This window comes from Hylobates moloch, unplaced genomic scaffold (genome assembly GCF_009828535.3).
Source record: "Hylobates moloch isolate HMO894 unplaced genomic scaffold, HMol_V3 SCAFFOLD_1, whole genome shotgun sequence".
Taxonomy (NCBI): Eukaryota; Metazoa; Chordata; class Mammalia; order Primates; family Hylobatidae; genus Hylobates; species Hylobates moloch.
Window position 1 is genome coordinate 174,339,910 of NW_026652276.1, and position 20,380 is coordinate 174,360,289.

A 20,380-nucleotide genomic window follows, 5' to 3' on the forward strand; every position below is an offset into this window, starting at 1 on the left:
AAAATTAGCCAGGAGTGGTGGTGGGTGCCTGTAATCACAGCTACCCGGGAGGCTGAAGTAAGAGAATCACTTGAACCTGGGAGGCGGAGGTTACAGTGAGCCGAGATTGCAGCACTGCACTCCAGCCTGGGTGACAGAGCAAGACTCCATTTCAAAAAAAAAAAAGAAAAGAAATATTGTGGGGGCAAGAGAGATGATAAATAAAAATGAAATTTTAAGCCTCCTAAATGACTGACAGACTCCCTCTTGGCCAAGGGGACCCCAGAGTAGTCTTGAAAATTCAGCTCTTAACAATGACAGGATGAGAGGTCAGACACACCTAACAGAAACCAACACTAAACAGAAACCAGCCCTTGTGAAAGACTCCATCACTGATAGCAACCAACCCCTGACACTGTCCCCTTCCTTCAGCAGTTTGGACACAGTTGACCAGCATTCCTTCCCAATAAGAGACCACTGACCACAGAGTGGTTCTGGCCAATCTACATGCTACATATGAGGGGCCATGAAGCTCCATTGTGCATGTTCGTGTTTCTTCTTTCATAAATATTCATGATTTCTCCTATAGGTTATTAAACGTAGATATTCAGCCACCTGCTCAGCATAAATTCCTATTCCTCACCTTCCTCCCCCACTGCCCACCCCCGACCCCCACCTTCCAATCGACTGTTTCAGGTTTTTGGCAAGGAGCTATGCTTCCCCGCCTGTCAGAGTGTCTACCATGCAGGTTGCAACACTTTATGAAAAATAAATATCTTCTTTCCAAATTTATGAACCTTGCCATTCTTCAATTGACAGAGGAAAAGATTTTTTTTTATTTTGATATATATAGAAGGGACTTTAGAGATCACGTAGTCCACCGTGGTGAACTGTTAGATCCATTGCCTTCCTCCTCTATGAACAGAATCATAATTTTATTTGGTAGGACATTACTCTTAAATGAAATCCAACAAATAAACAAACAATAATTCCACTCCTATCTCCACTCCCTTGAACTAGCAGTGACCGTATAGCACAAGTAATGAGATATAAGCAGAAATGACTGGGCAGAGCTTACAGGAAAATCTAAGGCAGCTGATACAACTTTTATACTACACTCTTCCTCTTCTTGTTTCCTTAAAGAGAGACATAAAACTGGAGTCAGGAAAGCCATCTTGCAACCACTAGGTTATAAGTATAAAAGCAAAAGTATAAGAGCAACTCCAAGGGTGAGGGATTAGAAAGTGGAGCCTAAGTCCTGATGGCTTCCTGGGGCTACCAAGCCCACCCTGTATTTTCTAGTTCTGAAATTTTTGTTATTCACTAAACAAAACAAAACACCTTATTTGCTTAAGCCACTGTCTATTTAATTTTATATGCCACTGAATCTATTCCTAAATGATACAATGATACCTGCATCCCCTTTTACAGATAAGAGAATGAAGGTAAAGGAGGTTAAGTAGCTTCCTTCACTAAGTTCTACCTCTACTTTAATGATCCAGTTCTACAATCCAGTTCTATTGACTCACAATGCCATAACAGATTTTCCAATAAAAAAAAAAACCCTCATAGGAGAGAAACTGGTGCGATAAATTTATTCATTCAACCATGCAAGTCTAGAAAAGCTAAAAAAAAAAAAAAAATACTAGCGTTAACGCCTTCAATTATAGATGCTTACATTTGAAGAATTTCATTGTGTGTTGAGTAGTGGATTTGCAGTAAAAAAATACCTAATAGGAATTAAAAATACTAAAAATTCAAATACATGTCTTCTTGAGCTAAATTGAAACTGAAATAGCAGGAAAAGAAGAACTGAAGTGTTCCCAATCCACACAGAAAAGAGAAATGTTTGAGGGGATTTTTATCCCAGTTACCCTGGTTTGATCACTACACATTGTATACATGCATCAAAATATCACATGCACCCCAAAATATGTACAACTATTATGTATCAATAAAAAACTACACCAAGAAAGTGGATTTAAAATATATCATCATGTTGGACAGAAGACTCAACATAATTAACATATCTGTTCTCCTTCGTTAATTTAGAATCCTGTGAAAATAAATATTCAACAGCTAGATAGTCTATTATAGAGTTTATCTAGAAAACAATCAAGCAAAAATAATCAGAAAAAACGTGACTCTCAATAAAACATTGAGAAATAGCCTCACCAGACATTAAAGAATATTATAAAGCCATTTTAATTAAAAGTGAATGGCATTAGCCCACTAATAAGAAGACTGTTAGAAGAGAATTAAAAAATTAAAAATTAATCAAATTGTCTGTGTAAATTTGGTATAAAACAAAGGTATAATTAATACCATTATAATCATGGAAAAGGATCCATTCCTTATAGCAGTCACTAGAATAATTCCAAAGAAATCATAAATTTACATAATTTAAATATTAAAAATGAAACTACATAAATATTAGACAAAAACATGAGTAAATTCCTCTATAGCTTTAGTGTTAAAAAATTTTCCTAATTACGGCTCAAATCCAGATGCGCAAAGGAAAAAAAATTTGGTGAGCTTGACACATAGACTATAGATATAAAAATAAAAATGTTTCATAGCAAAAAATAACCACCATTGTGATATTTCAAGTGAAACACCATAATGACATAATATAAATCTACCTCTAATTTATATCATAGACAAAATACTAATGTCATTAGACTATATGAGCTTCAAATCTATGAAAAAAAGGAAAATTGGCAAGGTATGTAAATGGATGGTTCACAGATAAAGAAGCATAAATCCTTTAACCATAAGAGAAAATGCTCAACCTGACTCATTTAACTGAATGCCAATTAAAACTAACTTGGTTTCCATTTCTCCCCTACAGATTAGAAAGTATCAAAACTTTTGACTTTATCCTCTGCTGGCCAGGTTGCGTAAATGAGCCATTCTCATGTACTGCTGGGAAGGATGCAAAGCAGCATAATCCATATATGAGAAAATTGATGAGGCAATAATTGGCAAAATTATGAAAGCCTTTGCCCTTTGACCCAGCAATTCTACTGCTAGTAAACAACCCCAAAGCTAAACTGATAAACTTTTTATTATTTTATTTTATTTTTCTACAGTCAGGGTCTTTCTCTGTCAGCAAGCTAGCATGCAGTGGTGTGATCCTAGCTCACTACAGCCTCAAACTCCTGAGCTCAAACAAATCCTTCTGCCTCAGCCTCTCAAGTAGTTGGGACTGCAGACACACATCAGCACACCTGGATAATTTTATAATTTTTGGTAGAGACAGGGTCCCTCAGTGTTGCCCAGGCTGGTCTGGAACTCCTGGGTTCAAATGATCTTCCTTCCTCAGCATCGGGTACCAGGTAAAATCCTGTGCTCACTTGCTTTTTGTTCCTCCAAGTCAACAGTATCTCCCTGCACTCTGCTTCCTGGGCTTGGGGTAAAGGTGACACAGGTAATGCAAAACTGCCCTTCCTACACTCGTCAATGCATCTTTTCTTATAATTTTACTGCAACCAGGTACAGTGACCTTTTGTATGGTATCCTTACCTCTTGTGAGAGTATGTGTGGATACCTTCATTCAAGTTGTTCAAACTGATGTTTCTGTAGCTGAATAACTCCAGAGAATCTTATTCCATCATCTGGCTCTTTCTGCCCCTGATATTTTCTGTCCTAAAATACACACACACACACACACACACACACACACACACACACAACTCTTTTGGTCCCTTTCCGTTTTCTTTCCAGCTATCACCCTTTTTCTCTACCCTGTTCAACAGGAAATCAGCTGAAAACAGTTTTTTAAATGAACTATTTGCATTTCTTTTCCTATTTTCGCTGAAGATATTACAATGAGAATTTCACTGCCAACTACTTCTGTCAAAATCACCAGTAATTTTTACAATTCTAAATCCAATAGCAATCCTCAGTTTTAATCAACCTTTATATATCATCATGATTTTATGCAGTAATCATTCCCACTTCCTCGAAGTACTTCTTCAATTATTTTGCAGGACACATGGTGGTTTTCCTATTTTGTCAGTGGCTACCCTGTTTTAGCTTTCTGACACCTCAATATTGTAGAATCTCTGGACACAGAGGACAATTTATACCCTCATATAAATCCACTCCTTGACAATCATGGCTTTAAATATTATATACATGTCAATAACCTATAAAAGTATTTCTCCAGCTTGGTCTTCTCTCCCAAATCCCTAAATTCCACACCTGCACAATACCACCTACTCAATATCTTTACCTGAATATTCAAAATGCATCTTCCACTTACTTTTCTTCAAGTAAGACTTGTATCCACCAAGACTTTCTTTTCTTGAAATATTTTCCATCTTGATTACAGCTAAGCCATCCTTCTAGCTGCTTAGGCTAGAAGTCTTTTTATCATCATTTCTTCTTCTTTGTAACCGACTTTCAATTTGGTGCCAAATCTTATCAGATTTACTTTTAAAATGTGGTCAAAATTCATTAAATGAACATAAAGAATTCTTCACTGAAAAAAAATATAGTCAAAATTTAACTAACAGTTTACTACCTCCAACAGAGCAACATGATTTTAAGCCAACATCCTTCCTACTGTAGATAATTGCAATGGCCTAATTTTGTCTTGTACTTACAATAATGACCCTCATTGTATAGTCTTTACCCAGCATTGATGAAAATACTTTCTATTTATCTATATATCTAGCTAGCTATAATTTATCAATCTATTTTGATTCTATCTATATATCTTTTGAAATATCTATCCAATAATGTCAGTTTTATGTTCCAAAAGACATTAATATCTTCTCATATCATTCAAAGAAGCAAAATTTATTGAAATAGGCCAGAAAGTCTTTCAAGATCTATACCTTTCCCTTCCAACATTACCTAACTTCATGTCCTATTGCAATTCTTCTTATTTATTCTTCTCTAGTCTTACCAGATCATACCATGTAAATGTTTTTACATCTTCAGCTGTTTGTTTTGTTATCGACTAGAAAGCTCTTCTCAATAAGACTCATGGTTTGCGCTCACTTCCTTATGATCTGTGCCCCCAGAAACTTCCTCAGTGAGGCCTTTACCATTATCTTATTTAAAATTGAGTTCCCCATTCTATTTAACAATGCCCTTCTCTGTTGCTTGCTTTGTTTTCATTCACAGTTCTTACCAATATCTAACATCATGTCTTTTTACTTAATTGTTTTTTATTTTGTCCCTCTCCTTCCATGATAATCCAAAGGTAATAAGAGCAAGGATTTTAACTTCTTACTTCTCTGTTCTGTCTGTGGGGTATATCATTGAATAAATATTTGATGAATGAATAAATAAATAAATAAATGAACTTTTTGTTCTTGTTTTGCTGAAATCATAGATGAATAAACTCACTAATTAGCATAAACTGTCAGAGCAGATTCCAGTCTAACATAGGAGTAAGAGTACAGGCTTTCTAATCTTTAGATATACTTATACCTTAATGTTTTATGATTTTGTGGACATGGTGCATGTATTACATGAGAGAAAGAAATTATAGATGTGCTTATCTTCTCTTTCTTCACTTCCAGGTGGTGATAGTATAGGAAATACAATTGATGATGCAGAAAAATATCTCTGCCTCACCACAGCAGAGTGCAGTGAACCATAGAGACCTGGCACACTCTAAGGGATTGGGCATGTCTTCCTAAAACTTGAAGAGCTAACTGCTATCCCCACTAAAGAACCCAACCTGTGTGGGCCATTATGTACCTTTAAAAAAAAGTCATAGCCAACTGACAACCACACTGATTCATTTTGTATATTAAATGTAACATTTGATGACAGAATGATTTGGCCTTGCAGGTAGTATTTGTGAGAATACCTCATATCACTGGGTTGCATTGTTGAAATTCTATTCCTGTCAAAAGCTATGTCTACATACCCTACACTAAACACTTTGGGGATTTATAAGGTTAACAGCTTCAATGTGGTTTTTATCTGCTGTGCAAAGAGAAAGATTTTAAACTGCTGGAGTACACAGTCTATAGGTGCTGAAAAGTAAAAGCTGCAAAGAGAGATTGGGTGTGTGTGTGTGCATGTATGTGTGTGTTACAGGAAAGGGAACTAGAAAAAAGCATGAAAATATACTTTTCTATCATTTTCAGTAAAAAATGTATAATATGTGAACATTGACTTGACTATATATAGATTTTATATTTCCAGATATTTAAATTTATTTTACTTTTAATAATACCAATATTATGATATGGCTTTATTAAAAGACTGAAGAAAAACTTGATGTTCTGTCAAGCCATGAGTGGATGAAAGCTGTGTAATTGAGTAGATAAATATGGCAAAGACTGTAATGTTGCCATTGCTCACACAGAAGTACACAATGAAAGATTTTTCATTTCCATGCACTGTGAAATAACACATGTAACCATTATGAAGAGGAGCTAGTTGGTGCTAATACAGCCAGCCCTGTATTTAATGGTACATCTTATTTTTGCCTTGTCACCATGAAATATTTAACACCACAATACTCCAAAAATAATGCTAGTAACCAGAACTATTTAATATTCATGGAAAGAAGCAAATCTAAAATTTGAATGGTCATGAACCAGGAATATATGTGTTAATTGTTTGCCTTGCCTGTTAGTTTTTATATTAAAAAATAGCACATTCTTACTTAAGAATGAAAATGTTATATTTTGGAACTTAGTGTGATTGGTAGATAATAGAGAGGGAAGGTCAGATGGTGAAGTACTTGGTATGAGGTTAATGAACAAACAAAAAACCTAGGCCAAGAGATTTTGTACAACCAAACAGACTCCAGGGAATAAAGCAGCAAAGGATTAAACACAAAGGATAATTTAGAGAATAGCAGAAAATAGCACAACAAAAACATGATTAAAAATGCGTATGCCCAGCAGGTAGAAATACCACTGTGGCTCAGGAAATAGGAAAGGTGATAAAGAGTTTGTACAGATTAGTATGTTCCATGTAAGACATTAAGACCATTCCCAGTTGAACTTAGGCTAAAGAGATATTGATATGTTATTGCGGAGAAGAAACTTTGAGTTCTTATTCTTAAACATGATCATGCTTTATGATATCTGGACCTAGAAAAGTAAGTTCTTCTGATGAAAGATTAATCAAAAGTGATGTCTTTTCCATTCAACAAAGCAGTTTTATATAGAATATGGAACCTCAGGTAATGTGTTTGGAAAGGTGGTCTAATAAAATGTAGACTTACCAAAGGGCATGTATTGAGCTCATTGGGCTTCCTATGAATAGATTACATGATAAAGTTATTAAAATGGAGTCCTTAATGTGGGTTATCAGTATCAGAAATAATTTTGATAACGTTGTTCAGTCATTATATATGGAGTATGATATCTGTGACATACTCAAGATCTTTCTTGGTCAGTTGTTTTCTCCTATTCTGCATTTAAGAGTGACTCTCTATTATTCAAAATATATGCTACAGCAAAACTTAGAGAAGCCTCACTCATCTAAACTCCATGTTCTAAATTTATTTGGTTACTACTTGAAGGTAATAAAGAAAGACTTAAAGACTCATGTTCTGGTGGAGTTAAAGACTTGATTTGTGCACTTATAAAAACCTTTATATGCTGGGCTCTGGAAAAACAATGATCAATACAATAGATAACTTCACAGCTTGTCCAGAACTTTCAGTCTATTGAAGAATTCAGAAAGGTGAATATATGACTACATTACACAGTTTTCATTGTTCAGGATAGAAAAGTGCGGAGGAGAAAGTAAAGCACAGAGAAATGGAAACTAAGCCAAATTGGAGTAGGCAAAGGGGAATAGACAAAGAGGCTTCCAGGAGATGATGACTTACTGATAGTGATATAAAGTACAATGCTTACTGGGAAAGTCTCCTGGATAATAGTATGGCATATAAGATAGCCCAGAGGCTAGTGAAGAATTCAAAGGTTTGAAAGAATTCAAGCTTGAAGTTTTTTTTGTTTGTTTGTCCAGATTTGTGTTTTTAATTTAAAATTGTTATTGCATTTTTCTTAAAAACGTGAGGGTTCTTTTCGTCACAGAATAATGAGAGCTGCAATAGAAAAAGAGAGCAGAGATGTGGCTATTTATTCATGCATTGCACTTCTAAACCGCTCTATGTGCTACAAAGATCTATCAAATAGGTCATCTCCTTTGATCTTCTTTAACACCACTGAAATAGGTGATGGAGTTACAGTTACATTTTTTCACTGTTGCAGAAACTGAGGTTGGTAAGGAAGTGTTAGTATGGGAATTAAAATCTTGATCTCTTAAATTTTGGTCAAGTTGTTGTGTCATGTGGTCTTCTCCCCACTTGTTTTTCAGGGAAAGATAAAGAAATAATCCTAGTGTATTTAAATTCTCTCTTTACCAGTGAAGTCATGACAAACTTGATTGCAATTTATTGGGACTACAAAAAATGGACGAACTATATTGAAGTCTCTCTTGAAAAACTGTCTTATATTCTACTCTATAGGAGTTTAAACGTGTTAACTGACAATATTTTATTGTATCGTAAGGTAGTATGAAGGACAAATTCATGATCAGTCCTTGAATTGGGAAAGATCTTTATTTTAAAAGCATAACCTATAATTTACATTTGATCTTGTTCTAGGATGAAGTAGTTATACAGCATTTTGTATACAATTAAGGCTGCAGAATAATTTCATTTTAGGTACTAGCAATTTGCAGACAGGAAAAGGTGCCAGTTAAAGCCACACTGAGAAAGTCAATGACGGGTTGGCATAAAGAAGGAAAGTATTTTACACTTGAGGTAGAGAGAGTGATTACAGTTTGAAGACCATGCCAGATTGAGGCTATGGGAGAGACGAAATGAAGAGTAGTAAAAAGTTAATATATAATGCCATGATTTGGAATAGGAAACTTAATTTCTAAATTAATGAAGTTTGACTACATTATTTATGTGAACAAGCCATGTAAATTGATGAGATAATATTTTTATCTATAAAATCCCAGGGGAGGATGACATTATTACTTATCTCACAGGGAAATTATGGAAATCATAAAGAAAACTCTTGGGACTGTTTTGAAATAGAATGTGTTATGCAAACAATAAATGTTAAAGGGTCAAGAAGAGACTAAATGAAGGATAGGGCAGAGATAAATAGCACTTTATGTGCACTAAAAAGTAAAATGGAAAATAAGATTTTTGTTAAAAATCTTAAAAGTTGATTTTACATGGAGATTCAGTTTAGAAATTTTGGAAACCAAAATTTCATCTTAGTGCTTTAAAGTCTAGAAAATCATTACAATCAGACGTAGATATTTCCAGACTCTCTTTTGTGTATATGATACATTTCATAACTTTAATTGTATTGTGAATTGTTGTATCCCTATTTTACCAGCATTTAAGTTGTTTCAGGTGGTTAAGGTCCACCTGTGGGTCCATTTACATATAAATTTATTTTGAATTTACTTGTATTTGTTAATTAAAGACAAACTTCAGTGATTTAGTCATTGAACAATAATTAAAAATGTTTATTGAGTATTGTCACATATTTGGGGTTTGAAACAATGAAAGTGACAGCTGCCTTCTTTTAATTAATTAGCCCTTAATTTACAAAAGCAAATTAATGAATGTTGCAGCACTAATCACAGCATAGGTGTTTGTGACTCTTCCTAAGACAATGGTTTAATATATGCAGACTTTCATGAGTTATTTGAGATAGTTTATTACAAGGGTTATGAGTAATTTTGCTCACAAGTGAGACCTTTACAGTCTGGGTTTGGTCACTTATCCAATATTCTCCATCAATATAGCTTCTGTTTAGCGTTTATTTCCCATGCCACTGTTAATTTCTTCCTTTACCTGTGCTTTCTTCATCGTATTTACCATAGAGAAATTCTACTTGTCAAATACTTTGTTCAGTATTTGTAGCATTATTCTATTACACTGCTTATCTCACTATTCCCCATCTTCACAACCACTCCTGGATTTTTCCAATGAACCTCAAAGTGACAGTATACTATTAAGATATATTTTCTTGTATCATCAAATATTTCTATCAACAACAAATCCAACTTATTAGCTTTAATTGAAATTTTGCTTTCTTTTCTAGCCCTCTTTGCTGCAAACTCTCATGCTAATTATAAGCTACACTTTGGCCACTGCCAATCAGCAGTGACTTTTTGAAAATGCTTACCATACCCTTAATACCAGCATCTTTATATTTAGTGTTTTAGCAACAAACACTCGAAATACAATCCCTTCTCCTTAATGACTTTACCAGCAAGTTCATAACTCCCATGGTCATCTCTATCTTGCCATAATTCTTGGCAACTTCAATATCAGCAACCATGACCCCTGTGGTACCTAAGGTCAGACTTCCTCACTCAGTTCTACATATATTAATGTCACTTTTTACACCACTTAATTTGCCCTCTATTAGGAATGGGTGGAAATGATCCATCTCAATGAGCTCATAGTTGGAGCAAAGCAAAATTATGTATTTATTGAAACTAATATTTACTTTCATTGTGACTTATAATCCTGTTTCTTTCCATTACTCAATTAATTATCTTGGTGCCACATGATCTTATTGATTGGGTGATTGATTCAGTCATTTTTTTGTGTGTTTGTTTTTTGAGATAGAGTCTTGCTCTGTTGCCCAGGCTGGAGTGCAGTCATGAGATCTCTGCTCACTGCAACTTCCACCTCCCGAGTTCAAGTGATTCTCTTGCCTCAGCCTCCTGAGTAGCTGGCATTACAGGTGCACACCCCCAACACTGGGCTAATTTGTGTATTTTTACTAGAGACAGGTTTTCCCCATGTTGGGCAGGCTCTTCTTGAACTCCTGGCCTCAAATGATCCGCCCACCAATTCAGCCCATTATTATTAATTAATTGTTGTTGATAGATACTGTACTAGGTTGTTGGGATTTGAAGAATTTGAGGCAGAAACAAACGTTTCTGTAAACATGGTGACTTCCTTTAGGACATTTAGTTTCCCAAGATTTAGCAAATATAGCTTATTTAGCTTGATATTCAGCATGAGCATGATGCAAAACAAAAGTGCAGTATGCCAGTGGAGGTGGCATAACAGTTGAACCTAAGGCCTTTATCCTGAATCCCAGAAAATTGTTTACGGAGAAGAAAATGGGGAATCTAGACATGTCGGTGTGGAACTGGAGAACTCACATGCCCTGTAGACAGTCTAACACAAGTTTGACAAAGTACATCATGACTGGGGACAAGTAGTTTTTGCACCATGGCCTCTAGAAGTAGATGTCAGAATATTGCCCTACAAAGACTAATCAGAAAATCAATTTTAATATCACTGTCATGGGATCTAGACTACACCAGTTGCAGCACAGCATCGATGAGAGAGGGGAGCTGAGAGACAAAAGAAGACTGAAGGTCCTCTTATCTCCTGCTACTATGAGAATGTTGATGGACTCAGTATGTCCTGACATATCTTGATGAAAATTACAACAGAATGAGGCATTTGAATGGCAGAATATGTCCTTGAAAGTGACTAAATCATTGAAAATAGACTTATAATTGCGAAGACTATGAAATCATATATTAGCAGATTAAACTATTTTATATTAATATCTCCCCTTAAAACCTAGCAAGGTGGAAAACTGAGTAAGTTTATATCTTTTATGGAAAATGAAAACTAAGCTTTCTGTGCATGTATAAGGAGTATTGTGAGTAAATTGGAAACTTTGCTATTAGTATGTATTTTCTCTTTAATACATGAGTCTCTGTACTGTGTGGACATCAGTAAAATGAGTATAAAAGAAACATTTTCTAAGATACATCAGAACTTACATAATCAACCGTATATTGCCTTTTTAAGGCATCAGCTACCTGATACTTGTTCTCAATGACTGATAGCTCTTGAGTAGCAACTCACTTGGAATTAGCTATGAAGGCATTTTATAGGTGCCATAAGGACCATAGTTATACGGCTCTGTGGCCATATGCTGCATTTCCTATAATGTCATCTCTTTTAGAATAACTATCTACTAGTTTCTGCAGTCATGGGTATTTTTGGCTTGAAGGGAGAATTGGTCGTATCCATCAACTATCACTTACGAAATACAAAAAGCTATGTTGGAAGGTTGGGGTTTGCAATGAGGAAGATAAATTTTATCAGCACTATCAGCAGCAACATTGACAACAACACTGCTCCCATGAATTACAGACGTAATCAGTGCCAGGCACAGTACAAAACAATTTACATGTAATCTTCACAATGTACACAGAAATAGAAATGACTAACGCTGTTCGTCACAAAGGAAATCAGAAATGGACAGAATAAGTACTTGCTCAAGGTAACACAGGTTGTAAGTGAGCTTCAGTGCTAATTCAGGCAGGCTGACCTCAGTTTCTGATTATGAGAATTCAGTTTTTAAATTTGATATTGATATATAAGTGGATGTCTGAATTTGATAAATACACTGTAATATGATGCCAGAAACCTTGTGAGGCTAAAGCAAATGACATATCATTGCTTTTGTGGGAGTATCTTCTGAAAATATTTTAAACAGTAATTGCCTCAATTTTTCAAGGTAATTTTGAATGTTTCAGAAGGAAATGCTATGGCTCTGTAACTTGAGGACTGTTAATGCCTCCTAGCTGGTGTTGAAATGACATAAAATGTTTTATAATGAGTTTAAAAAAAAACAAATCAAAACATCACAACAGCTGGCAATTATATCATAAAGAACCATGCAGGAAAAGAAAGTTTTAGATAAAGCAAAACAATGTGATTGTGTTTTGAGAAGAATACAAGTGACTCAGGAACCCATTCCATGTGTCTTATTTATTTATAGTAAAATTATATATGATATTTGCCACTTTTTGACACTATAAAAATGTCAACAAATTTGTTATGAAATAAGAAAATGCAAATTGATAATGATTGGCTCATGTGAAAAATTCATTTGAAGAATAATCGAAGTAATATTTACAAATGCTTGAGAAAGCAGAAAGACTTTTAATAAAAAGTAAAGTTTCCTGCTTCATTCCCCTTTGAATTCTATATTTAAAAACTAAATGCTTAAATCACTAATTTTTGATTTCTTAATTTTCTCTCCTGTGATTAACATTTATTTCTCAAAGATCCTCAACTCCTTCACGCCCATCTTCAGAAATTAAATTGTCACCGTTTCTAGTTAAACCAGGACAAAATGTTTATTTTGTATGACAATCTAAATCATTTATCTGACAATTTACAGTCTTCTATAACTTTCATTAATCTCCTAAATAGCTTCTTATCCCTGTGATTTCTTCCTTTCTCTTTTTTACCTTGCATTGACTGCCCTAAGTTGTTCCAAAAACTAAAAAAGAAAAAAGTGAAATCTTTTGAATACCCTTCTCTTTCTTTTTTACCAAACACCTACCTCTGCCCTGGAGATTGTAACACACCTGTTTCAATGTTCAATGTAGACTTATTGCCATCTTATTTAGGTCTGTTATAGAAACTGGAACTGTGATATCACTTGCTTTGTGATCTTCTGTCACATAGTTTATATTCTTATACTGCTAAGCATATCCGTAAGTAATTTCCTAGGACAGAATGTATACAAGGAAGTTTTCTCGTTCTTGTGTCTGAAAATATTTTTATTCTGGCTAAAACTTAATTGAAGGTATTGAGTATTGAATACTTGGCTAAAATAATGTCTCAGAATGTAACAAACACCACTGCATTGGCACCTGAAATCTAGTGTTGCTGATGAGTATACTGATGCAAATTCAATTCTTATAACATTGCAGGTAGCTATTTCCTCAACAATTATATTTCTTTATTTTTCTTCCCCCTGTTAAATAAAAAAAAACTTTAAACATTTTGTTACTTTGTTTATGCTATTTCACAATATTTTATAGTGTCAGGGTTGATACATTTTTTTTTCATGAACTTTGGAATGTCCTTTCAATATGGAGGCATGATCGTTCATTTGCCCTTTTTGAACCTTTATTAAACATATGCTGGATACCTTAGACTGATTTTTATGTCCTTTATATCTTCCCTTATATTTATCCATTTATGCTTTTATGCTCATAAAAGCATCTGTTATCCATGTATGCTTTTTTTTGGAATATTGTAGATTTTCCACTTTCACTAATTTGTCTTCGTCATTTTCATTTATTTTCACTTTCAAACACCTGTTGCTGTCTGCCTCTCTCCTTCTCCTTTTCTCTCTCTCTCCCTCCCTCTTTATTTTTTCTCTCTCACACTTCTTTTAAATAGCATCACCTTTGCGAATAATAGGTCTTTTCAAATATCTCTGAAGATATTTGTTTGAGGAAGATTGTATTTGTGCATGTAACCTGCTCTTTCTATGCCATGTTTCAGGCTTTCCTTAAATGTATGGTGATTGTGACTTTCTGTTTATATATAATGAGAAAATAAAGGTCTCAAAACACTGTGTACTTTGGTGTGTCTTATTGATTAGAAAATTGATGCTTCCAAGTTTTAAGATGGATCTAGCTTTTGTGTAAGGGATGTCTAAATGACAGTACATTAAGAACTCTTTGCCTTCTCCCCAACCCAGGGGCTATTCACTGTGTTTCACTTTACCTGGAGGGCAGATTTAAGTTTTCTGCATGAGAAGTTTGCATCAGTGTTGGGGGTGAGGGGTCTACTGTTCCAAATACCATTTCATTCATATTTATGTTTTCTTCCCTGTCCCACATTCTTCCTGTTTCTGGTATTTTTGAATCCTGACCTCTGAGGTTATTGGGAGAATGCCTTGCTTTGGGCTCCATTCTCCTCTATGGGAACTTAGGCTGCATTTTCCTTTGTCCTCAATATTTGGTTAACATTCATTAGTCTGCAGTCTGGGACTTGGAATTGGTTGAAATGTTTTTCCTCCTGATGGCACCCCTTTTATTTTGCTTCTTGTGGAATTATACTCTTATTTAATTTCACTTTAATTGTGTCTTCAGAAAAAAAAAAGTGATCAGTTTATTTTTTAAACAAGAATTTTCAAACCTATCACTTTGCAAATAGTACAGAGCTTGATCCTGGAACAATGTATATTTATGACTTTTCAGATCTAACATTACAATTGTCTAAATTATTTTTACTTCTCAAAATATACTTCAGTTCTTAGAGGAATATTAAACAGGACACTCATTAACTAAATATGACTGGAATTGAAATACAATAGGCTCTTTATTTAAAAAGTTAAGGTATGATTGCTTATGTGTGTGTGTGTGTGCACACATGCTTAGGATATCCCATGCTTATGGTTCTTCTGATAATATTTAGGATTAATATTTTAAAGCTGTAAGGAGTCTTCATAATTGTTTAGCTTTATGTCCTTTACTAGTGATAAAGGAATGGTGAATATTTGATAAGATGACTACTCCAATTCTGAAGACATTAATGATTATTCTAAAACGTAGTTCTCTTCACTTTTTATTACATTTCACTTCATGAGAACATAAACATTGCCCAGATTTATCACAGTTTAATTCATTAATGAAAGTCTAAATAATCTCTGAAAATTTTAATAAATAATTGAATCAATTTTAATTACTTTCTCTTTAGATATGATGAAACAAAAGCACAAATCCATTGATGCATTTATTGATTAATTAAGTATTATGCATCCATTTTGAATCTGACTCAGTTATTAAGAATGACATATAATGGCAATGCCTGACTTAAGACCTATAAAAGTGTTATAAAATATTATGGAGGCTATGACAAATACATGTCTTGAGCATTAAGAAATAATAAATGGAATGTTTAATTCTACATGTTTTTTAGACTGGAAGTAACCCTTAATTTATTAACTCAAAAATACTTATTGTTAAAGACTAGCATAAAAATTTGATGTAACTTTGTATATCTTTAGTCACTTCCTAAATTAAGTATGTAGTTAATTTAGGAAGTAGTGTGGTTAGATATAACATGCTACAAATATAAGAGAACTATTAAAGGCTTCATGTATATGTGGACTTTTCATTCCTTACGACTTATATTTTGATTTAAATAAAAAAATATACAGGACCGGGTGCAGTGGCTCACGCCTGTAATCCCAGCACTTTGGGAGGCCGAGGCGGGCGGATCACGAGGTCAGGAGTTCGAGACCAGCCTAACCAACATGGTGAAATCCCGTCTCCAGTAAAAAAAATACAAAAATTAGCCAGGTTTGGTGGTGGACGCCTGTAATCCCAGCCACTCAGGAGGCTGAGGCAGGAGAATCCTTAAACCTGGGAGGCGGAGGTTACAGTGAGCCAGGATCATGCCACTGCACTCCAGCCTGGGTAACAGAGTGAGATTCCTTCTGAAAAAAAAAAAAAACTTATAGAAAAGTTGCAATAGTATTATAAAGAATACCAATATACATTTCCTCAGATTTCTTAACTGTTTACGTTTTGCTCTTTGGATTTAGCATTCTTTCTCTCTCTTGAGTCATTGGAGAGTAAATTTAGAAATATGCCCAGTTATCCCCCAAATTCCAGACGTTCTCTTATATCATTACCTATCCACTGTAGAATTACATAACTCACAAAACTTAACAATGATGTAGTACTATCATTTAATCTACAGTTTTCTCCCTCCCTTTTTCTTTCTGTATATATAGATGTGTTACACACATACAAAGATGGTGTTATATACATATATAGTAATAGCTAAATTAATATGTAGTATATATTACTATATAGTACATATAGTAATATATTATGTACATACATATTTAGAGAGAGAGAAATGTATTCAAATGGGATTTACAAGAAATCTAAAGTGCCGTGAAATGTCACTATAATTTCTGTGAGAGATAGTGATAGTTGCCTTTTTGTTTGTTGGCTTTTTGTTTGTTTCTTTCTTTCCTTTTTAACTTGGAGTTCCATGTGATGTTAAAGTTTGTACTGATGGAGACTGACCAAGCAGCCTGGGTAGCAAGTTAATAAAAGTCATTCAGCACACATGGAAATGTACACTAAAACTGTGGTCATGTAGTCATATCCATTCTCAGTGTTTTATACGAGGTGAAATTCCCAAAGAGACTGTAAGCTGTTCATTGCATGGAGGGGCCAATAATGTCAGCCTTTCCCTCTAGAGTTACCGTTCTCAATTTCTCCTTAATCCATCAGATTGGCTTGTGGGTGGGAATAACCTTTCCAAGCTAATAAGAAATAGGAGTTTGATTCTACAAAATGTGTTTTCACATGCCACAACTCACTTGCCATCCCCATTATTACCACATTTAGCTGCTTTTTAAAATCATTGCAATACGAGGATTGTTAGGTCAGACATGAATTTTATTGTGATTTATTTTTCTCATGTTACTTATGTCCTTTTGCTTTATATTTTATGAGTTTATGAATTTACATAACATTTACAGTTCTATATAGAGCTTTTTAAATATGAGTTTTGTTATGGAGGAAGAGAAGCTTAGGGTGAAAAGTTACAATCTTCTCAAGCATGGCCATGCACTATTGCAATAAAAGACACAAAAGCAGTTTGTCATTGTAATGGAAGCTACTCAAAAAACTGGTAGAGGCAAGCAAAGGCAGATATACTTAGTAGTTTTGTCTTTATACATTTAAACAAGTCTGTTTTATAAAGACTATGTTGACATGTGTATTTATGGTGCCCCATCAATAGTAAGCTTCAGAAGAGGTTTCAACTCTTCAAAAAAAGTAAAGAACACCCTGGTGTTATAACGCAGAACTGTTTTTCTTTAAAAAAACATTGTGTTGCAAATATTGTGTCAACAATTTTTAATAATAAAATGAAAATAAAATCTGAATAATACTACAAAAATAGATAACTTTATTACTTTATCACTCAAGGACAAGTGTGAACAAACAGGACATAAATTCCCTGCCAAGCAAATAAATCTGATGATTTAATGAAGGAATATTTCAAAGCAGCATGATTTAGGTGAAATAAGAATTGCAGGAATTTTTTTACTTTTTTCAGCATTTTGAGGTATAATGGACAAATTAAAAATTATATATATTCCAGGTATACATTGTGATGATTTGACATGTGTATCCATAAACATATATGGTGTAATGATACCACAATCAAATTAACATGTTCATCACCACACACAGTTACCATTGTGTGTGTGTGTGTGGGCAGGGGGATGGTAAGGATACTTAAGATCTATTCTCTTAGCAAACTTTAAGTAAACAATACAGTATTATTTACTGTATTCACGCTGCTGTACATTAGATCTCCAGAACTTATTCATCTTACTGCAGGAATTTTTTTCAAGGAAATAGTAGGCCAGATTTTGCTCAGTGCTTTGAAGATTAAGAATGAGTTCAAAAACTAGTCTACTTAAGAGATATTTTTCACCACATAAACCAGTTGAACTAATCTCTGAAAGGCCCTGGAGAAAATATTATGACATTAAGTGAAAAGATCCTAGGATTTAAAAAGAAGCTAAATATTTGGGAAAATCACATTGAAAAAAAAAAAAGTCACACGGGGGTGATGGTGGGGTTGTATATGATATTTTCCACTGCTACTTGGGTTTGAATGTGAGAAAGGAAATCAGTAGGTTTTAAGTCTTTTTGAGAACTACCTGGAAGAACTGCAGAACAAAACTGAACGGCATTCATTCAATTTCAAGACTTGGTGACTGAGACCCTTTTATTGAATCTTCTGCTCAGCTAGGGGACTTGACTTTGAGAGAAGAGGATAGCTAAGCCGTGGTATAATTATACTTCAGTTGAGGTTTACTGCTCCTTCCTAAGCAAGAAGTGAATTTCTTTTACAATTTATATAAAAGAAGAATATTTTGCCATTTATAAGAAAACAGTGAATATTTTACCACTGCTTCTAACTTCTTCAGGTGTGAGCAAGCTGCTTTGTTTAACAAATATTTTCAGCAAAAGCAGAATATGTTTAATTTCAATTGAAAATAAATCCCTTGTACTTAGCTTTGATGAAGAATTGACTATTTTGTGCAGGAAAAATCAAGGTCAGGTTTCGCTTTAAATAAATTACATCTTTCAGTATTGATATCAACAGTAGCACATTTCATGAATACAAAGATGAAAAAACTAACACCTATATATGATAACTTTGTAATTACTATACTCATATATTAGCTCCTATTATGTCACTCAGATAAAAAAAAATTTTCAAAGTCTTGTATAAATTTGCGTCTTAGACTAATTTGTGTTCACATTGTTTTAGATTATGGTTAAATAAATGTACTACTCAACACAATAACATTAATGAAAATCAACATATATCCTTTATTTACATTAAATATAGTTAGCTTTCCTTTACATTTTTAAATCTCATTTTGCCTTATGACAGTAATTTAATAAAAACATTGTTTGCCTTATGTGTTTTTAAAATTTACACAAAGATTAAATTTAAGAAAGGTATGCTATGTTTATCTTTTTTTCGAGAATTGTTGGATCCAGTTTTAATGGAAGGAGGCATTGAAACTGCAATTAAACAAGTCATTTGCCATGTGCTTCCTTTATTAGCATTTTGTATAGTGAAAATTTGGGGTAGGAATATAATACCTACCAAAAAGCAAAAAAAAAAAAAAAAGATTTATTAAAAAATATAAAAACTCTCATTTCCTTTACCTGCCTTACTTGACTTACATTCAAAGTGATGTAGTTTATGGAGAAGGGGAACTACACAAAGAGAGTTGGCTAATAATATGTCCAAATAAGCACATCCACCAAAAACAAAACCAAAAACATTCTCAACTTAAAATAGCATTGAAAGTTATTATTGTAATATATCTAAATTTACAGACCTCATTAAGTTACTAAGACCTACGGATATAATTTTTTTTGTGGAAAACTTACAAATTATTTCAAAGGTTTCTGCAGGGTAAAAAAAATTGAGAAATAATGTTCTATCTTATAGAATACATAGATAAATAAACAGATATACAAAAAGACAGAGAGATAGATGAAAATTGTCTTTGTCTGATATGATGCCCCATCACCTCTAAAATACTCTAGTGTGCACCTTCTAAAAACAAGAATACTTTCCTACATACCACCTTCCATTTAGAAATGCTGTTTTCCAATCCACACACTCCATTTTAATTTTATCAATCATTGTGTCAGTGTATATGTTTCATTTCACATCCAGATACCTGTCCAGGAAAACTGTTGCTTTTAATTTATATGCTTTATTAGTCTCCTTCAATCTGGAGCAGTTACTTTATCTCTCCTTGTCTCTTATGTCCTTAATAGGCTTTTGTTGTTATTCTCAGTAGCCTTGAAGGTTTGCAGGCTTTTCATTCTGTAAAATGACCGTCTACCTAGGTCTGGAGGCTATTTTCCCATCCCTAGGCGCAGGTATTTCAGTGTGAAAGCCATCACTGTGTAGATAGATATTCCAATATGATATTAGTATACCATTCCTTGGCAAAACTTCAGTCACTGTTATGATTTTCTAATTATGAATATCTGTCAATACTTCTTTATTTTTAATTAATAGGAA